We start from the raw sequence: 17,954 nt of genomic DNA on the forward strand, positions 1-17,954 counted from the left end.
CCGTTACAGCGCCTGACCGATGAGGCGGTCATGCAGCAGATGATCAAGCCGTTACCTAGGAGAGAGCTCAAGCTAAGGGTCAGCCTCTACGCAGATGATGCCGTGATTTTCATGAACCCGGACAAGGCCGAGATGGATGCTTTAGTCGAGATTCTGCACATGTTTGGAGAAGCCACAGGTCTGAAGATAAATCGTCAGAAATCAACTGCAACTCCGATCCGTTGTGAAGAAGTTGACATCCAGCAGGTGCTGCAGAGTTTTGGGGGCACCGTGGCCATGTTCCCAATGAAATACCTAGGGCTGCCACTCACACTCACCAGAACCAGGATCGTGCACCTCCAGTTCGTCTTCGATCGAATCAGGGCAAGGCTGGCCAGATGGAAAGGAATGCTCATGTCCATCGCCGGCAGGCGGGTTCTAGTCAGAGCAGCTCTAAGTGCAATTCCTACTTTTGCGCTCACCGTGCTTCGCATCCCGAAGAAGTTTTTCAAAGAGATCGACAAGGTGCGGTGACATTTCCTTTGGGCACAGGATGAGGAGCTCTCCGGTGGCAAATGTAAGGTCAACTGGTCCAAGGTTTGCTCTCCACTGGACAAGGGCGGGCTGGGGATCATCGACCTCGAGCGCTTCGGCAGAGCTCTACGGCAAAGATGGCTCTGGTTAACATGGAAGCACCCAGAAAGGCCGTGGGTGGGCATAAAAGTGCCGTGCTCGGAAGCAGACAAGGCTTTCTTCAGCGCGGCTACCTCAGTCACAATTGGAAACGGCCGAACTGCTCGCTTCTGGACATGCTCCTGGCTGCCAATGGGCACACTCAGGGTGTTGTTTCCCGCCCTATACCAGCACTCGAAGCGGAAGAACAGGTGTGTGGCCGATGCCCTGCATGATGATTGCTGGATCCAGGACCTTGCGCATGGACAAACCGAGCTGGTAGTGCAAGGCTGCATGCGGTTGGCACGGCTGCTGCGAACTGCGTCCATCTCTCTCAACCTGGACTGCGCAGATGAAATCAGATGGAACTTAGAGGCCAGTGGCTGCTACTCGGTGTCGTTAGCATATCGAGCGCAATTCCAGACCAACCACGACTCGGTTTTCCCATAGCTCATTTGGAAGACATGGGCGCCCGGGAAGCTGAAGATGTTCCGCTGGCTGATGATGCTGAACAGGTTGTGGTCTAATGACCGATTGCAGCGACGAGGATGGCCAAACTCATATTTCTGCCAATTCTGTGTGCGCAACCTTGAGACTGCTGAGCACGTTTTCTGGACATGCCCGTTCACTGCCTCGCTCTGGAACAGTCTGTCGACATGGCACGGCTGTGAGGACCTGAGGATGCAGCCGGAAGACGGCAACACAACGACATCTGATCGGGTGTTGTGGTTTGTGGGGCGATCAAGGCCAGAGTTCAAAAAAGGCATCAAATCGCTGGCGATGCTCACGCTCTGGGAGATCTGGTTGCACCGCAACAGCTGCACCTTCAGAGAAAAGGAGCCCTCCGCGACGGCGATCATGCAGGCGATAAGGAGAGGTATTGATCTGTGGCGTCAAGCCGGTGCATCCTGCCTAATGCACCCGTTCTCCATGCCTCCAGAAGGGATAGGCTGATCGAGAGGCCGCTGCTTTTGTCCCCCCAACAGGCTTGTAGTTTTGTTTTCCCCTTTTTCTTGTTTTTCTCTTTCTGATCAATGGATCAACACCATGTTCCTGTTTTTCCCGCAACTCTCCCTGCTATGATCAACATGAAAACACCAGCTCTCCAAGCTAGGTCTTTCAAAAAATAAATTATTCTCGCAACAAAAAAAACCCTAACTTCTTTTCCCTGGCAGTGATCCAAAGATTTGCCTCGGTGAGTATTCTATATCCATGAATTATGTAGGTGTTGGTTTTTTAGCATCGAAATTCGAGTCTTTTTCCTACTTCTGTTGCTATAGATGATCGTCCGACTCCTGGACAGTTAGTTAGAGAACAATGTTTCCTTCTCTCTGATCCAATCTCAAACTGGTGCAGATGTAGAGCAACTCAGGTAAAAAAGCATTTGCCTAATTTGTAGCAGGTAATACATCTATGTGCTTAACAACTTTTTGTCTCGGGTCTTTTATCGAACTTCATGTGGCTATGGGCAACTTCTTCACAGTCGTCGATGAGGACCATTACAAAAGCGCTCGTTCAATGGATAAATGCCGATCGAGATGTCGCTCAGTGGAATATAGCAGGTCAATGAAACACCGACGGTTACATACCTGGCAGAATATGTATCTATTATGTTTCTCCACTAGTTTTTCTGCCTATTTTACTACCTTTTCTTGTTTGCAAAACTTGGTTGTACCAATCATCCTTCTAGCAAGTTGAAAAATGTGTGTCGCACTACTCTGTTTATCGAAAACACGCATGCAGACATCATCATGGTTTGAAATCCTTCTAGAGAGAAGTGAACATTACAAACCCAGTACCCCATGAATTCAAAAGTTATGAATAAAATTAAAACCATACTGTTAGCAACCCAGGCCCAGCTCCCGGTCCATCGGCATATGCTCGGACGTTTCCGGTGCGCATCGGACACTCCACTATAAGCAGAAAGCCCACAACATCTCAAAAGACCGGCCTGAAGGGAGTGTGGCACTCTCCCTTATAAGGAGCTCCTAACCTCCTCCCCCCTTAGGGTGGCATGGTGACCAGCTCTGATACCACTTGTTAGCAATCCAAGCCCAGCTCCCGGTCCATCGACATATGCTCGGACGTTTCCGGTGCGCATCGAACACTCCATTATAAGTAGAAAGCCCACAACATCTCAAAAGACCGGCCTGAAGGGAGCGTGGCACTCTCCCTTATAAGAAGCTCCTAGCCTCCTCCCATATCCGAGGTGGGACTAAAGTCACTGGCGTTGCCCAAGGTCAAGTTCCTGACACATACCGCATGCAATACACACTCTAAGCATACGAAAAAAGTTCCATAAAATACATATTACATAACCTGCAGATAGTTCTCAGGAAAATTACGAGTCTCCCATAAGTTCTTTGATAATGGGAACGACCACGGTTTGATTTACAAGGCCGTTGCAAATGACCCCCTTCTGACTTCTTGATTGTGGCGGTGCTAATAGTGATAGTCTGACCAAGCTATATTTGCCCCCTTCTCAGCAATCAGTCTGGCACATCTTAAATTTTGCAGGGAGTTGCCCAATGTTCCCAGCTAATCCCAAAGCTTCATAAAGAAGGATCATCCTTGATTGGTAGATCTCATCTCCTAACTGTTGCATCAGAAAAACGCTCATACTGTTAGTTGATTTTATCCGTCGTTTTGATATGACGGTTTCTGCATATGTACTGGCGATAGACTCCTCTGTAGTTTTGTCCCCATCCACTGCCTCACATAATGTAGCGCCTGTATCCCTCTTGAAGCCCTTAAGGGTTGTTTGGATACCTAGATTATAGAGAACTAGTTTCCCTTAAACCTGATTTCTGGTGTAACAACCTAAAACATTGTTTGGATCGTCTAACTAACTCGTGGATATACTAAACTGAGTTTTCCAAAAGCTCAAAAATCCAGTTTATACAAAAACCACTAATTGACGTTTTTATACAAACACGTTTTCTACATGCATCACGAGATCAACCAAGTCCGACGTGCTGGTCATGGTAAACTCCGCCGGCCGTGACGGCAGCTTGACAAAGCCAAAAGACATCGCTGCCGATCTCGGCCAGGCAGCCGGAGCAGGTTGCGATGCTCCATCTAGCCCAGAGCCTCCATGGCGGACGCGGACTTCGGCCGGCGGCCGTCGTGTCCATCGGCCGCTTCACAACCACCGTCGTCGTCCATATGCTCCAGCTTGTACGTAGTCGTCGCGCCTCCCTAGCATGTGTGTTGTGCTCTCGTGTTACCGGCAAATCAATCCAGCAGCTAGCTAGGTGCTACTGCTACATGCGTGCCCGGCCTGAGAATCAATCATGGTGCTTTAGGCCGTGTAGCCGTATGTGAGCTGCATGTACGTGCCTCTTCGATGGGAACCTAAGGCAACATGGGTGACACCGGCGAACGAAGCAGAGCACGATAAGGCGAGCAGCGCGACCACCCGGCGGCCCCGGCGATGGCCACGCACCCTCTGGCCGGTGTGGTTGTCCACCGCTGTGCGTGTAGGTGCCAAGAGCAAGCCGAAGCACCGTGCCTCCATGAATTGTTTTGAGAGGAACTCAAAATCGAGTTTTTTCTATTTTTCTCATCCAAACAAGGTATTGTGTATACTTACCTTAACAGAATAACTAACCAAAACTAGTTTTCCTAAAAATCCTCCCAAAACTCGTTTTCTAAAATCTCACATCTAATTCCCTGTATCCAAACAACCCCTTAAAGTTGTTGAACACGAATTTCTCAGAGTGCTCACTGCACTGCACTAAACAAAATGATTTTATTGGGCTTCGGCAAGTACCTGCTGCAAACCCAAGGGCCGTTGGTGAGCTTTGGGGAACCAATTCTGCCATCCCTTTGCCTTCGGCGTCCTTCCGTCAAAGTATTTAGCTATACATGCCATTAACCCGTGAGCAATCTTGATGTGTTCGTTGCGAAGTTCATCTGCTGGCCTATCGGTCGACAATTGTTGTCCTCGTCCTTGGGAAGTCAGAAATATATGTAGACCAGGTGTGTGCATGGTTCACTGCACTATCTACAAAGTCAAATCAACAAAAAATAAATCTTATCATGGTGCCGAGAATGCTTTAGCAGCCCTACTTTTGTTAAGACTTATAAGATGGGGGTCAGGGGTGTTTACCTGCAGGAGGGGTATTAAAAAATCTCTTCGTCATTTGATCCTGATGATAAATCGTCAATCCGTCGAGGCGCGCTCGGCCCCGAAGGCGGCGGGATCCCGTACCCATCCGTCCTGCGTCAATGGCCAGCAAGCACTAGTCAGTTTTTTCGATGGCTGCCATCGCCATTAAGGGATCATGATGCGTTTGCACAGAGTCCATGAAAAACGGAGGGACTATATATGGTGATGTATAAGACCACACTGCAGGATTGCTCCCGTAGTGCGGTGATGTATAAAATGCGTTAGATGGGAGACGATATTACCTTAGATCCGTGTGTCTCGCCGCCCTATGAACAAACGAAGTACGTCAAACTTCCGGTGGTCTTCAACCTCTCGCAAATTGGTAGCAGATGCCAAATGCCAAATAGTCTGCTCGGCTTTCGCGGGAGTAGACGCGCTCGGCTTTAGCCGTCGCGTGAGTCCGATCACGGGCCGCCCCTCGCTCCCTTGCAGGGGAGCAGACAAAAAAAACACCGGCGATCTCTGAACCCCGGATTCCAGGAGCCACGAGACGGCCATTTTGTTTCGGGGTGAGCATTGACTTTGTCCCAGTAAATTCGGTGTTTTTTTACCGGCGCCTTGCGGTAAATAATAAAAAAAGCCTTGCTGCACCATGCTACCCTGGAATGGCGTGACTGTTTTTTTAAATTAACGGCGTGACGGTTTTGACCGAACTGTTTCGTTATTGTTTTCAAACGTAGCGCATGAACGGACCAAGCTCAACGTCGACTCCTGGCGCGTGAGCGTTTTTTTTAAACAGCGGTGGGATGATAAGGTAGTAAAGTAAATCAACACATGCCGACACAAAACAAAAGGTTGTAAACTTAATTTGGTATAAGGGCATATTCAATGCCGACTCCCAAAACGGACACCCCAATTGTTTATGGACTGAAGACCAATCCGTGGACACTGATGCGGGACCCGACCATCCAAACATAGCCACAAACAATTCAAATCAAATTTGAAGAAACTTGATAAATTTAAGCAAATGCGTCAAATTTCACTCAAATTCAGACATAATTTACATATATGGTTGATATTTCAGTCGTTTAACTGTAAACTAAAAAAAAGCCTATTGCTCGTATCAGACGACCACAGTGTCGAGCCGTCCGTGTCGTTGTCGTTGTCCCTCCAGCGGCGGAAGGGCGCCAGTCTGCCGCGACAGCCTTGTCCGGCTGCTTCCTGCTGCTCGCGGAGGAGCCGCTCTACTTCCTCCTGCGGAGCGCGGAGGGCCGCCGCGGCCAGTGCCGACGACGCTTGTGGAGCCCTAGCGGTGGTCTTGCCCTGTTGAAATTGGCGGAGGAGTCGCTAACGACCACTCCTCGCCGATCTTGTTGATCTCACCGTCTAGGCGGTGGCAGCGCCTTCGGTCATCTCCTCGGTGGTTACGAAGCGGTTGAGGGCCCAAGTGGTGGCCATGTAGGGGTCGTTATGGGGTTGTGGAATGCCGAGCGACGAGCAGCATTGCGCCTGTTGCCTCGGTACCTGCTCATCCTCAAAAATGACGGCACGCGAGCCCGAAGGACCGCTTCCACCGGCATAGTGGAGGATATGGTCTCGCGCTTTGGTGATCGCCGGCGGTAGTTCGTCCTTGATGAACCGGCGACGTCGACACTAGCTCGCTCTTCACGCGGCCCTTAATATGACGCTACAATTGTGTAGGGGTCAGGCTGACTCCTCCTTGATGTGGCGCCCAATCTAGACGCCACTGCGTTTGCATGGGAGGACTCCGGCTCGTCCTTCACGCGCCGGAGAGGAGGAGCAGTAGCACGGTGGGGACGGTGGCTTCTCCTTGACGCGGTTCTGTCAACGTAAAATGGTGGTTCCCGTGTAATCTAAATGATGTGGTGATACTATACCACACTAGCTATCACTCACTAACAATCGACTCTCTATCTACCTATCATCGTCTCTCTAATCCTCTATCATCTAGACGAAATTACACGAAACATAAAAGTGTTAGAGTGTGAGTGGAACAGGCCATGCGGGGCGCGGTTGTAATGTATGGATAATGTGCTTGGCGAAGCCATACAACAGTCGGCTCGTATGTTGTTAATGTGTGATGAAGGTGATTAGAAGCTGTAATGTCATCACAACACAATATCATCATCCCGAAACTCTGCACGGTGTACAAGGGTGTCGATGGGTGCAACATTCTCTCAATGATGTGGTTCGCATGTAAAGAGGGTGCCCCCGCGCGGGTATGCATGATTCTGACAATGTAAAATGAAGGTTCTAGTGAAATCTAAATGATGAGGTGATATTATATCATTCTCTCAGTCACTACCAATTCTCTATCTCTTCCTCTATCTATTTATCTATCTACCACTTTCTCACTCTAATTTTTTATTATCTAGACTAATGCGCATGCAATATATAAGAGCTAGAGCGCAAGTGGAGAATGCTATGCGGGGCCATTGTAAGGTTGAAAATGTGCTTTGGCGAGTCCATACACTACTAGGGAAAACCTTATACACAGAGGTATAGCAATAGCGTTGGTCAAAACTCGGCGCTAGCGCTACTTAGTAGTAGCGTTTGTTGCAAAACCACGCTACAATCATTGTTTTAGCAGTAGCGCGTCTTCACGGAAAAGCGCTACTACTAAAATTCCCTCACTAATGCCGGTAGGCTAGGAATAGTAGTAGCGGTTCACCCAGAAGCCCGCTACTGCTAAAAACTTTGTAGCAGCGCGTTTATGCTGTAGAGCGCTACTGCTACGAAAAAGAAAATAAATAGAAAAATAAGTAGAAAAGTAAATGAAAATGAAAGAAATAGAAAAAGGAGAAATGAAAAGAAGAAAATATAAAGAAACAAAAGAAAAAGAAAAAGAAAACAGAAAGGAATAGCTGTAGCGCGTTTCTCTGGAACACGCTATGGCTATCTTAGCTATAGCGCGTTTCGGCAAAACGCGCTACTGCTAGTTTGACTCAAATCCCGGTAGCCCGGGCTCAAAATTTCGCTAAGTCCGTTCCCCCCTCTCTACTCCCGGCCCCGTTCCCCAACTGCTCCATCGCCGCCGTCGCCCTGCCGCCTTCGACCACACCGCCACCGCCCGAGGCCGCCTTCGACCACACCGCCACCGCCCGCCGCTATCGACCACACTACTGCCGCCCGAGGCCGCCCTCGACCTCACAGCCGCCGCCCGAGGCCATCGTCGACCTCACCGTCGGCTCCCTCGAGCTCACCGCCGCCGCCCTCGACCTCACCGCCGCCGCCCGAGCCAGAGCCTGCCCTCGCCGCCGACCGTAAGGCTCTTCCTCTCCTGTCCCCTACCCTCCTCTCTCTCTTTCTGCTAGGGCAATTCATATATATGTTGATACTGTGTTGATGTTCATATGAACCCTAGGTGTTCATATGAACCCTAGATTTTTTAGGGCAGTAGGCATTTATAGCATTTAGGAAAAATGATTAGCAATTTTTTAGGAAATTAGCTAGGGCAATTTTTATGAAAATGCCTAAACAGTAATTCCATTTAGCTTTAAACTAATAGAGGGTATATAAATAATAGTAGCATTTAGATTTAAATTAATAGAGGCTATAAACAAAAAACACTTAGCTATAAAAATATATTTGGACTACTAACCTGAATTTGTTCCAAATTTCATTCAAATGAAATTTGAATTATTTGGACTATGGACCTGAATATTTTTGAAGAAATTGGGTATAGGTACTAAGGTCTTGGTGTGGAAATTTTGGTGAGGTCAGAAGGGTTAGAGAAAATGGAGTTCCTAGACTTTTAGCTTTAGACAAAAAACAAAAGTATTTAGCTATAAATAAAAAATAGTAGCTATGGCATTTAGCCATAAACAAAAAACAATTTTTTTTCTTTTCAAAAACTTGGTCAAACTAATTGTTGCTATGTAAACAAAAAACAAGACTGTTTTTATATGATATATGTCATTGATGTTCATTTGCATATTCCATTATTGTTGATTATATCTTTTCATTGAAGTGGCCATGTTATATGCAAATTCCTCAATAGTGTTTGCTCATGTTATATCTTTTCATTGAAGTTGTTCGATTGTGCCCAAGTGGCTTTGTTGTTTCCAGGGAATGATGCTGAGTGGCCTATGTTTTGCCGGAATGTTGATTCATTTCTGTTTCAGCAAATTTCAGGTTCTTGATTTGTCCACTTTTTAGCAAAGGTCATGCCGAAATTTTCCGTGAATTTCGGCATGACTTGTGCTACAAACTAGGACATATCGAGTGCCCGGGATTTGCCGCACCAGGAAGGAGTCAACATTCCTACAAAACAATAGGCCTTTTTTATGTCATTACTCATTTTATTAGGTTTAGAATTAATTGACTAGATTTAATCATAGGAAACATGGCTAGCAACGATGAAGGACATGGTTCTGGTGATTGCGACGACGTCTACCGGGCGGCAGCCGAATTTTTTAGCCTTGCCGACGATCACCGATGTTGTTGCTGGGCCCACCGGTGGCATCGGGGACTGAGACCGACACGCAGACCAGTGCTAAGACTGAGACCGGCGCTGAGACTCAGACCGGCATCGAGACCGGTGCTGAGACTGAGACCGGCGCTGCCTCGGGGAGCGGAGCCGGTGTAGAACCGAAAGCAAAGAGGCAACGGCTTCCTAACAAACTCAGGACTACTAGACTGGTGGTCAGGGAGGTGGATATAACGCCCTCGATGCGGCTATATCTCCCACGTGTCGAAGCACGACTTAGAGGCATAACCGCATTGAAAGCAATGTCGCAAGTGAGGTAATCTTCACACAACCCATGTAATACATAAGGGAAAAAAAATACTTAGTTGGCTTACAATCGCCACTTCACACAATTACATGAATAAAGCATTACAACATCCAAATACAATCAAGGTCCGACTACGGAACCAAAATAAAAGAAGAACCCCAAATGCAACAAGGCCCCCGATCGACCCCAATTGGGCTCCACTACTGATCAACTAGAACGAAACAACACAACGGACAAGATCTTCATCGAGCTCCTCCTGAGCTTGGTTGCGTCATCTGCACGGTTCAACGGCACCTGCAAGCTGGTTTGGAAGTATTTGTGAGTCATGGGGACTCAGCAGTCTCGCACCCTCGCGATCAAGACTATTTAAGCTTATAGGTAGGGTAAAAGGTATGAGGTGGAGCTGCAGCAAGCGACTAGCATATATGGTGGCTAACATACGCAAATGAGAGCGAGAAGAGAAGGCAAGGCACGTTCGAGAATCTATGATCAAGAAGTGATCCTAGAACAACCTACGTTAAGCATAACTCCAACACCGTGTTCACTTCCCGGACTCCGCCGGAAAGAGACCATCACGGTTACACACGCGGTTGATGCATTTTAATTAAGGTCAACTTCAGGTTTTATACAACCGGACGTTAACAAATTCCCATCTGCCCATAACCGCGGGCACGGCTTTCGAAAGTTCAAATCCCTGCAGGGGTGTCCCAACTTAGCCCATCACAAGCTCTCATGGTCAACGAAGGATATTCCTTATAACGGGAAGACCCGATCAGACTCGGAATCCCGGTTACAAGACATCCTCGACAATGGTAAAACAAGTCCAGCAACACCGCCCGAATGTGCCGACAAATCCCGATAGAAGCTACACATATCTCGTTCTTAGGGCACACTCAGATGAGCAGTCCGTACAACTAAAACCAGCCCTCTAGTTTCCCCGAGGTGGCGCTGCAAGGGGCTCTAGTTTGGACCAACACTCAGAGGAGCACTGACCCGGGGGGGGGTTAAAATAATGATGACCCTGGAGTCTGCAGAACCCAAGGGAAAGAAAAGGCTAGGTGGCAAATGGTAAAACCAATGTTGGGAATTGCTGGAGGAGTTTTATTCAAGGCGAACTGTCAAGGGGTTCCCATTATAACCCAACCGTGCAAGGAACGCAAAATCCGGGAACATAACACCGATATGACGGAAACTAGGGCGGCAAGAGTGGAACAAAACACCAGGCATAACGCCGAGCCTTCCACCCTTTACCAAGTATATAGATACATTAATTAAATAAGATATATTGTGATATCCCAACAAAAATATCCATGTTCCAACAAGGAACAAACTCCAATCTTCACCTGCAACTAACAACGCTATAAGAGGGGCTGAGCAAAGCGGTAACATAGCCAAACAACGGTTTGCTAAGACAAGGCGGGTTAGAGGCTTGGCTTAACAATATGGGAGGCATGATAAGCAAGTGGTAGGTATCGTAGCATAGGCATAGCAAAAGAGCGAGCAATTAGCAAGCAAAGATAGAAGTGATTTCGAGGGTATGGTCATTTTGCTTGAAATCCCGCAAGGAAGAAGAACGAGTCCATGAAGAAGACAAACGGACGTAGTCGAACGGGTCCTCACAAACGCGACATTACCGGAACCAACCCGAAGAATCAAACACCGAAAAGAAGCACACAACGTAGTAAACAAACCACACATGAACATGGTATGATATGCGGGATGCGGTATGCGATGCATATGCATGATTTGCAAAGGAATGATTGAACCTGGCCTCAACTTGGAAATTCAAGAGTGCCACTGGAAAGGTGAGGTGATTTCGGTTGAAATCGATATAAAGAACACCGGAATCGGAGACACGGTTTGGAAATGGCAAGCAATTCAAATATGGCACCGGTCTGCGATAAACAGCAAGTAGCCATCTAAATGCAACAAGTTAAACATGCTACATCACTCAAACATGGCAACAAAATATATGGCAGGGATCCATTCATGAAGCTTAACAAAAGATGAACACTGAGCTACGACCAATTCATCCATTAACAGGTTCAAACAAGCATGGCAAAAGAGCAATTGGTAAACAGATTTCAGACTTAGTGAAATAAACACTTGTCTGGAATTTCAGATCAGGTAGCACACTTTGAAGCATGAAAACTATATGCTACAAGAACTTAACATGACGAAGTAAGGCATGGAATGGAGCTACTCAAAGAGCTTAACAAAAGTCCCTTAGTGACCTTGAGCCAAAAGGGATCAGAAAATAAAATTGTAAGCATGTGAACATGGCAAAAACATAATCAGATCACAGACTTGGTGAAAACTGGAGCATGCAAATCAGATATCAAGTAGGCATGTTTACGAGCTCGATGCACTCACTACAGAGCAAGACATGACAATCTAAGCATACACCCATCAAGAATACACATTATTCATGCTATACATGGCAAGAATAACAACATAGCATGCATGGATCAATAACAACATCCTCGGCAAAATTGCTAACAAGTAGACAATCTGCCAGGATTCGCGAAATAGCAAAAGTAGAGCTCGATTGACTCAAGCTAGGGTGCTCCATAATTGCAAACAAAGACATGGATGGATAGAGCACTACAATATTAACAAATCATCCTTACTGATCATCCTCAAAAGGGGCACGGATCACTAGGAAACAACATGAACATATGGCATATTGATAAAAACAGATCAAGGACTTAGAGAAATTCTAAGTCCCTGAAATCAGCATTAAGGAATGCACTACTTTGCAAGCTTGTGCTAGTCACCACACACATCACAAAAATACATGGATAGCACCTCTGAAAAGATGGCATGGCATATAGCAAAACACATGTAGAGCTCAGGGGCATATCATGCACACATAAATCATGGCAAAAATGACAAATAGCTATTTGGTGCAGCAGATCTGACAATTAACTCAAATAGCTCTCTTCCAACCACATTTCGGGCATCAAGATGAGCTTAAATGAAAATGATGCAATGAGATGAAATGGTGTACTCTCTGAGATGAACATTTTGATATGCTACACGCCCAAAACGGAGCTACGATGCAAAGTTACGATATGATTAACATGGCCATATGAATCTGAGAATTTCGAGGACTTAGCCGAAATTATACCTCCGAGAACAGATCTAGGGTTTCCAGATCGGATCGGGCCGGATTTGCACGTGGATCGATGCCGACCGGAGCTTCGTCGGAGCTTCGCCGGAACAGGGCGCCGGAGTCGAGGAAGAGGTAGGAGAGGTCGCCGGCCTTGCCTCCGGTGGCCGAAGACGGAGGAGGGCGGCGCGCACGACGAGGGGGCGATGAGGGACGTGGCGGCCGGTCGGGGCGGCACCAGAGTAGCAGCTCGCCGGCGAGAGGCGCGGCGAGGGCGGCAGCCGGTTGGGCGTGGGCGGCGCTCGGCGTCGCAGGCGGCGGGGCGCGCGGGATCTGTCGGCGGCGGAGATGGGCCCCGCGGGCCCGATCTGGGCCGCGCGGGCCGGCGGCGGGGCTGGAGGAGAGAGAAGGCGGCGGAGATGACGTGTCAAGCTGTGATTCGCCGGCGGCGACGTTTGGACATGTCCGGGCGCGGGAATTTTGTCCGGCAGCGCGAGAGGAGCGCTTGATAGAGGCTAAGGTGTCCCGATCTTTCGATGAGATGGTGGCTATCGTTTTCTGTGGGAGTCGACCTTGACGATCCGACTACGAACGTGCGAGACGTCGCGCCTTAGCAATCGCTAAACCAACTTCCGAGGGTTATTGACCACGCCGGAGCACGATCAACCTAACCACGAGGGTCTGTTTCCTGCGAGCAAAAGAAGACCAAGCAAGAAACTGAGATTGCAATCGGGATATTGCGAATATAAGATGAAATCTTTATTGATGAAGGTGGGGTTCTGTGACGTCTTGGTCTGGTCGTTGGACACAAACGAAGTACGCGAAGTTGCAGCTTGGCAAACTTTTAATCTAAACAAAACCCAAAGTCTAAACGACGCCCTAAGGGCTGTATATATGGAGGAAGAGGGGGAAATTTCGTGGCCCTTGAGGGTGGGGTCCGAAACCAACCCTAACTCTTGTTTCCCCACACATACGGACTCTAAAAATAGCCTATACTTAAGTATTTCGAAATTACATGGGCCTGGCCCATTAATAAGGTGACGCAGCACCTAGAATAGCCTATGGACGAATATTATGAAGTGGCATCTTGTATATTTCGTCCAAGGCTTCATGCACTCCTTATGGCGGCTTCAAAGTCCTGAAATCATCACTTGTAACTCCGTTCTTGATCCCCTTGCGCATGACATCAACTCCATGCGTGTTCTTGCTCCAATGTTCATCCTTCTCCAAGCTAGGCCCTTCATTTGTAAGCAAAACAAATGTATCCAATTTAGGCAGCATCATAATCTCATGAACATTAGAATCAGTACCAAGAAACGAAAGTACCTGGTAATTTAATTGGCGTGCGCGAGCTCTAGTAATTGGTCCAATATATGTAACAGCAGGGGCTGTGGGTGTAACAATGGTATTGATGTCCTCATCATCCTCCCCTTCTTGAAATGAAGTCGTCCTCGACGGAAGCGCATCTTCCTCACCCAAATAAGGCTTCAAATCTGCAATGTTAAAAGTGAGACTAACCCCAAAATCTACAGGTAGCTCAAGTTTATATGCATTATGATTTATTTTCTCTAACACCTTAAAAGGACCATCAGCACATGGCATTAGCTTTGATTTGCGCAGATTAGGAAATCTATCTTTACGCAAATGTAACCAAACAAGATCTCTAGGCGCAAAGACAACATGTTTTCTACCCTTATCTCCAGCAAGTTTATATTTAGCATTCACACGCTCAATGTTTTCCTTAGTTAACTCATGCATTTTTAAAATCAATTCAGAACGTTCTTTAGCATCAAAATTAACCTTCTCTGAAGATGGAAGAGGCAACAAATCAATAGGTGCACGAGGTAGGAAACCATACACAATTTCAAAAGGGCACATCTTAGTAGTAGAATGCAATGAACGATTATAAGCAAATTCAATATGAGGCAAGCATTCTTCTCACATTTTCTTGTTATTCTTCAAAACAGCCCTAAGCATAGTAGACAATGTTCTATTGACTACTTCAGTTTGTCCATCAGTTTGGGGGTGACAAGTAGTACTAAAAAGCAGCTTAGTCCCCAACTTAGCCCATAAACATCTCCAAAAGTGGCTAAGAAATTTAGTATCACGATCTGAAACAATAGTATTTGGCACACCATGTAAGCGAATAATTTCACGAAAGAACAAATCAGCAACATTAACAGCATCATCGCTTTTATGACATGGTATAAAGTGTGCCATTTTCGAGAACCTATCCACGACAACAAATATGCTATCCCTCCCCTTCTTTGTTCGAGGTAAACCTAAAATAAAGTCCATAGATATATCCTCCCAAGGAACACTAGGTACAGGCAAAGGCATATATAAACCATTAGGATTGAGTCGTGACTTAGCTCTTTGACATGTAGTGCAGCGACCAACAAAACGCTCAACATCATGTCTCATCTTTGGCCAAAAGAAATGTGTAGCAAGTATATCCTCCGTCTTCTTGACGCCAAAGTGTCCCATTAATCCTCCTCCATGCGCCCCCTGCAACAACAAAAGACGAACGGAGCTAGCTGGAATGCATAGCTTGTTAGCACGAAACACAAATCCATCGTTAAGAACGAACTTGTTCCAAGTTCTCCCTTCCTTACAATTCTGCAATACATCTTTAAATTCAGCATCATGAACATATTGATCTTTGATGGTCTCCAAACCAAATATTTTAAAGTCAAGTTGTGAAAGCATAGTATAACGACGAGACAAGGCATCAGCAATAACATTTTCTTTACCCTTCTTGTGTTTAATGACATAAGGGAAAGTCTCAATGAATTCAACCCATTTAGCATGTCTACGGTTCAGTTTTGCTTGACTTTTAATGTGTTTCAAAGATTCATGATCAGAATGTATAACAAATTCCTTGGGCCATAAATAATGTTGCCATGTTTCTAAGGTCCGAACAAGAGCATATAATTCTTTATCATAAGTAGAATAGTTCAGACTAGGCCCACTCAATTTTTCAGAAAAGTATGCAACAGGTTTTCCATCTTGTAATAACACACCTCCTAATCCAATTCCACTAGCATCACATTCAAGCTCAAAAGTCTTATTGAAATTAGGAAGTTGGAGTAAAGGAGCATGTGTCAACTTATCTTTCAATACCGTGAAGGCTCCTTCCTGTGCGGTACCCCAAACAAAAGGCACATCCTTCTTTGTAAGCTCGTTGAGAGGTGCAGCAATGGTGCTGAAATCTCTCACAAAACGCCTATAGAAACCAGCGAGGCCAAGGAAACTCCTCACTTGTGTGACCGTTTTGGGCTGCGGCCAACTCTCAATAGCTTCAATCTTGGCTTTATCAACTTTAATTCCCTGTGGAGTAACAACATAGCCAAGAAAAGATACTCGGTCGGTGCAAAAGGTGCACTTTCCAAGGTTTCCAAACAAACGTGCATCACATAGAGCAATAAAACAACACGTAAATGTTCCAAATGTTCCTCCAAAGATTTGCTATAAATCAATATGTCATCAAAGTAAACTACCACAAATCATCCAATGAAAGCACGTAAAACTTCGTTCATTAACCTCATGAAAGTACTAGGTGCATTAGTTAACCCAAAAGGCATGACTAACCACTCATATAATCCAAACTTAGTTTTAAATGCTGTTTTCCATTCATCACCCAATTTCATACGAATTTGATGGTATCCACTACGCAAATCAACTTTGGAGAATATTGTAGAGCCACTCAATTCATCAAGCATATCATCTAGCCTAGGAATAGGATGACGATAACGAATAGTAATATTATTAATGCCTCTACAATCAACGCACATACGCGACGTACCATCCTTTTTCGGCACTAAAATGATAGGAACAGCACAAGGACTAAGGGATTCGCGTATATAACCTTTGTCGAGCAGTTCTTGTACTTGACGCATAATCTCCTTCGTCTCCTCTGGATTGGTACGGTATGGTGCACGGTTGGGTAGCGAAGCACCGGGAATTAAGTCAATTTGATGCTCAATCCCTCGAATAGGTGGTAATCCCGGTGGCACGTCTTGTGGAAAGACGTTAGCGAACTCCTGCAAAATGTTAGTGACAACAGGGGGCAAAGAGGAAGGCACGTCCTCGAATGAAAATAATGCCTCTTTGCACACAAAAGCATAGCAAACACATTTGCTAAAATCTAGCTCATTAATATCAGATTTGGTGGCAAGTAAACATGCACTTTTCAATTTAATTTCAGAAACAACAGTAGATGGTTTATTATTAGGCTTCATTTGGTGCTCAAATTCTTTTGCCACAATCTGATTTTCACTCTTATTTGTCTCCTGTTTTGCTTTATTAGCTATATTAATATCATCTTTCAAAATGGAATCAGGAGTCATAGGAAGCAAAGTAATATTTTTATCGTTATGAACAAGAGTATACTGATTGTTTTTTCCATGGTGTACAGAATTTTTATCAAATTGCCATGGTCTACCAAGTAATAAGGGACATGCTTGCATAGGTACCACATCACAATCAACATAATCAGCATATGTAGAGATACTAAAATGCACACGAACAATACGTGTTACCTTAACCTTGCCGCTGTTGTTGAACCATTGGATGTAGTAAGGATGTGGATGTGGTCTTGTGGTGAGAGATAGCTTCTCCACCATCTCCATGCTAGCCAAGTTATTGCAGCTCCCTCCATCTATGATCACGCGAACAGAACGTTCCTTCACAACTCCCTTTGTATGGAACAAATTATGCCTCTGATTTTGCTCAGCTTGTGTAACCTGCACACTCAAAACACGTTGAGCAACTAAACATTCATACCTGTCAGCATCTTCAGGAGCCATGTATTGCGTCTCATGATCAGAATCGTCTCCACCGTGTTCTTCACGTGTAATAAGAGCCAAAGTCTCCTCATCATAGTCACTAGCGGACTCATACCCACCATCCTCAGTAACAATCATCACACGCTTAGATGGGCATTCTCTCGCATAATGACCTTCCACCCTTGCAACGTCGACAAATAATATCATGTGTTTGCCCTATTGATGCCATGGATGAAGAAGAGCTCTTTGCAGGCCCAGAAGGTGTGCTCTTGGCAGATAGTGGTGATTGTGCCTGCTTTATTGTATCACGGTTGGAGGTGGCAGCCGACGGAGGCGCCGGTGTAGCAGAATGTGTGGAAGTAAATGATGCACGTGGTGTCCATGATGAAGGTCGACCTGCAGAAAAGTTAGTCCGCGCCAATGCCTGTCGATCCTGCACTTCACGTTCAGCTTTACAAGCAAGATGGAATAAGCGAGTGATATTAGTATACTCCTTATACTCTAGAATCGTCTGAATCTCTCTATTTAATCCACCC

At 46.1% G+C, this 17,954-nt stretch overlaps 1 long non-coding RNA gene across 1 annotated transcript; it reads right to left on the minus strand.

Annotated features, from left to right (window-relative positions):
- Positions 1 to 2,816: 2,816 nt before the first annotated feature.
- LOC123154652 (uncharacterized) lies at positions 2,817 to 5,302 on the minus strand. The gene is made up of 4 exons (XR_006476969.1): positions 5,065 to 5,302; positions 4,763 to 4,873; positions 4,424 to 4,657; positions 2,817 to 3,400 (listed from the first exon to the last, which is right to left on the minus strand). It is a non-coding gene; the product is annotated as an uncharacterized lncRNA (long non-coding RNA).
- Positions 5,303 to 17,954: the final 12,652 nt, after the last annotated feature.

The sequence above is a fragment of the Triticum aestivum genome, chromosome 7A, assembly GCF_018294505.1.
Source record: "Triticum aestivum cultivar Chinese Spring chromosome 7A, IWGSC CS RefSeq v2.1, whole genome shotgun sequence".
NCBI lineage: Eukaryota > Viridiplantae > Streptophyta > Magnoliopsida > Poales > Poaceae > Triticum > Triticum aestivum.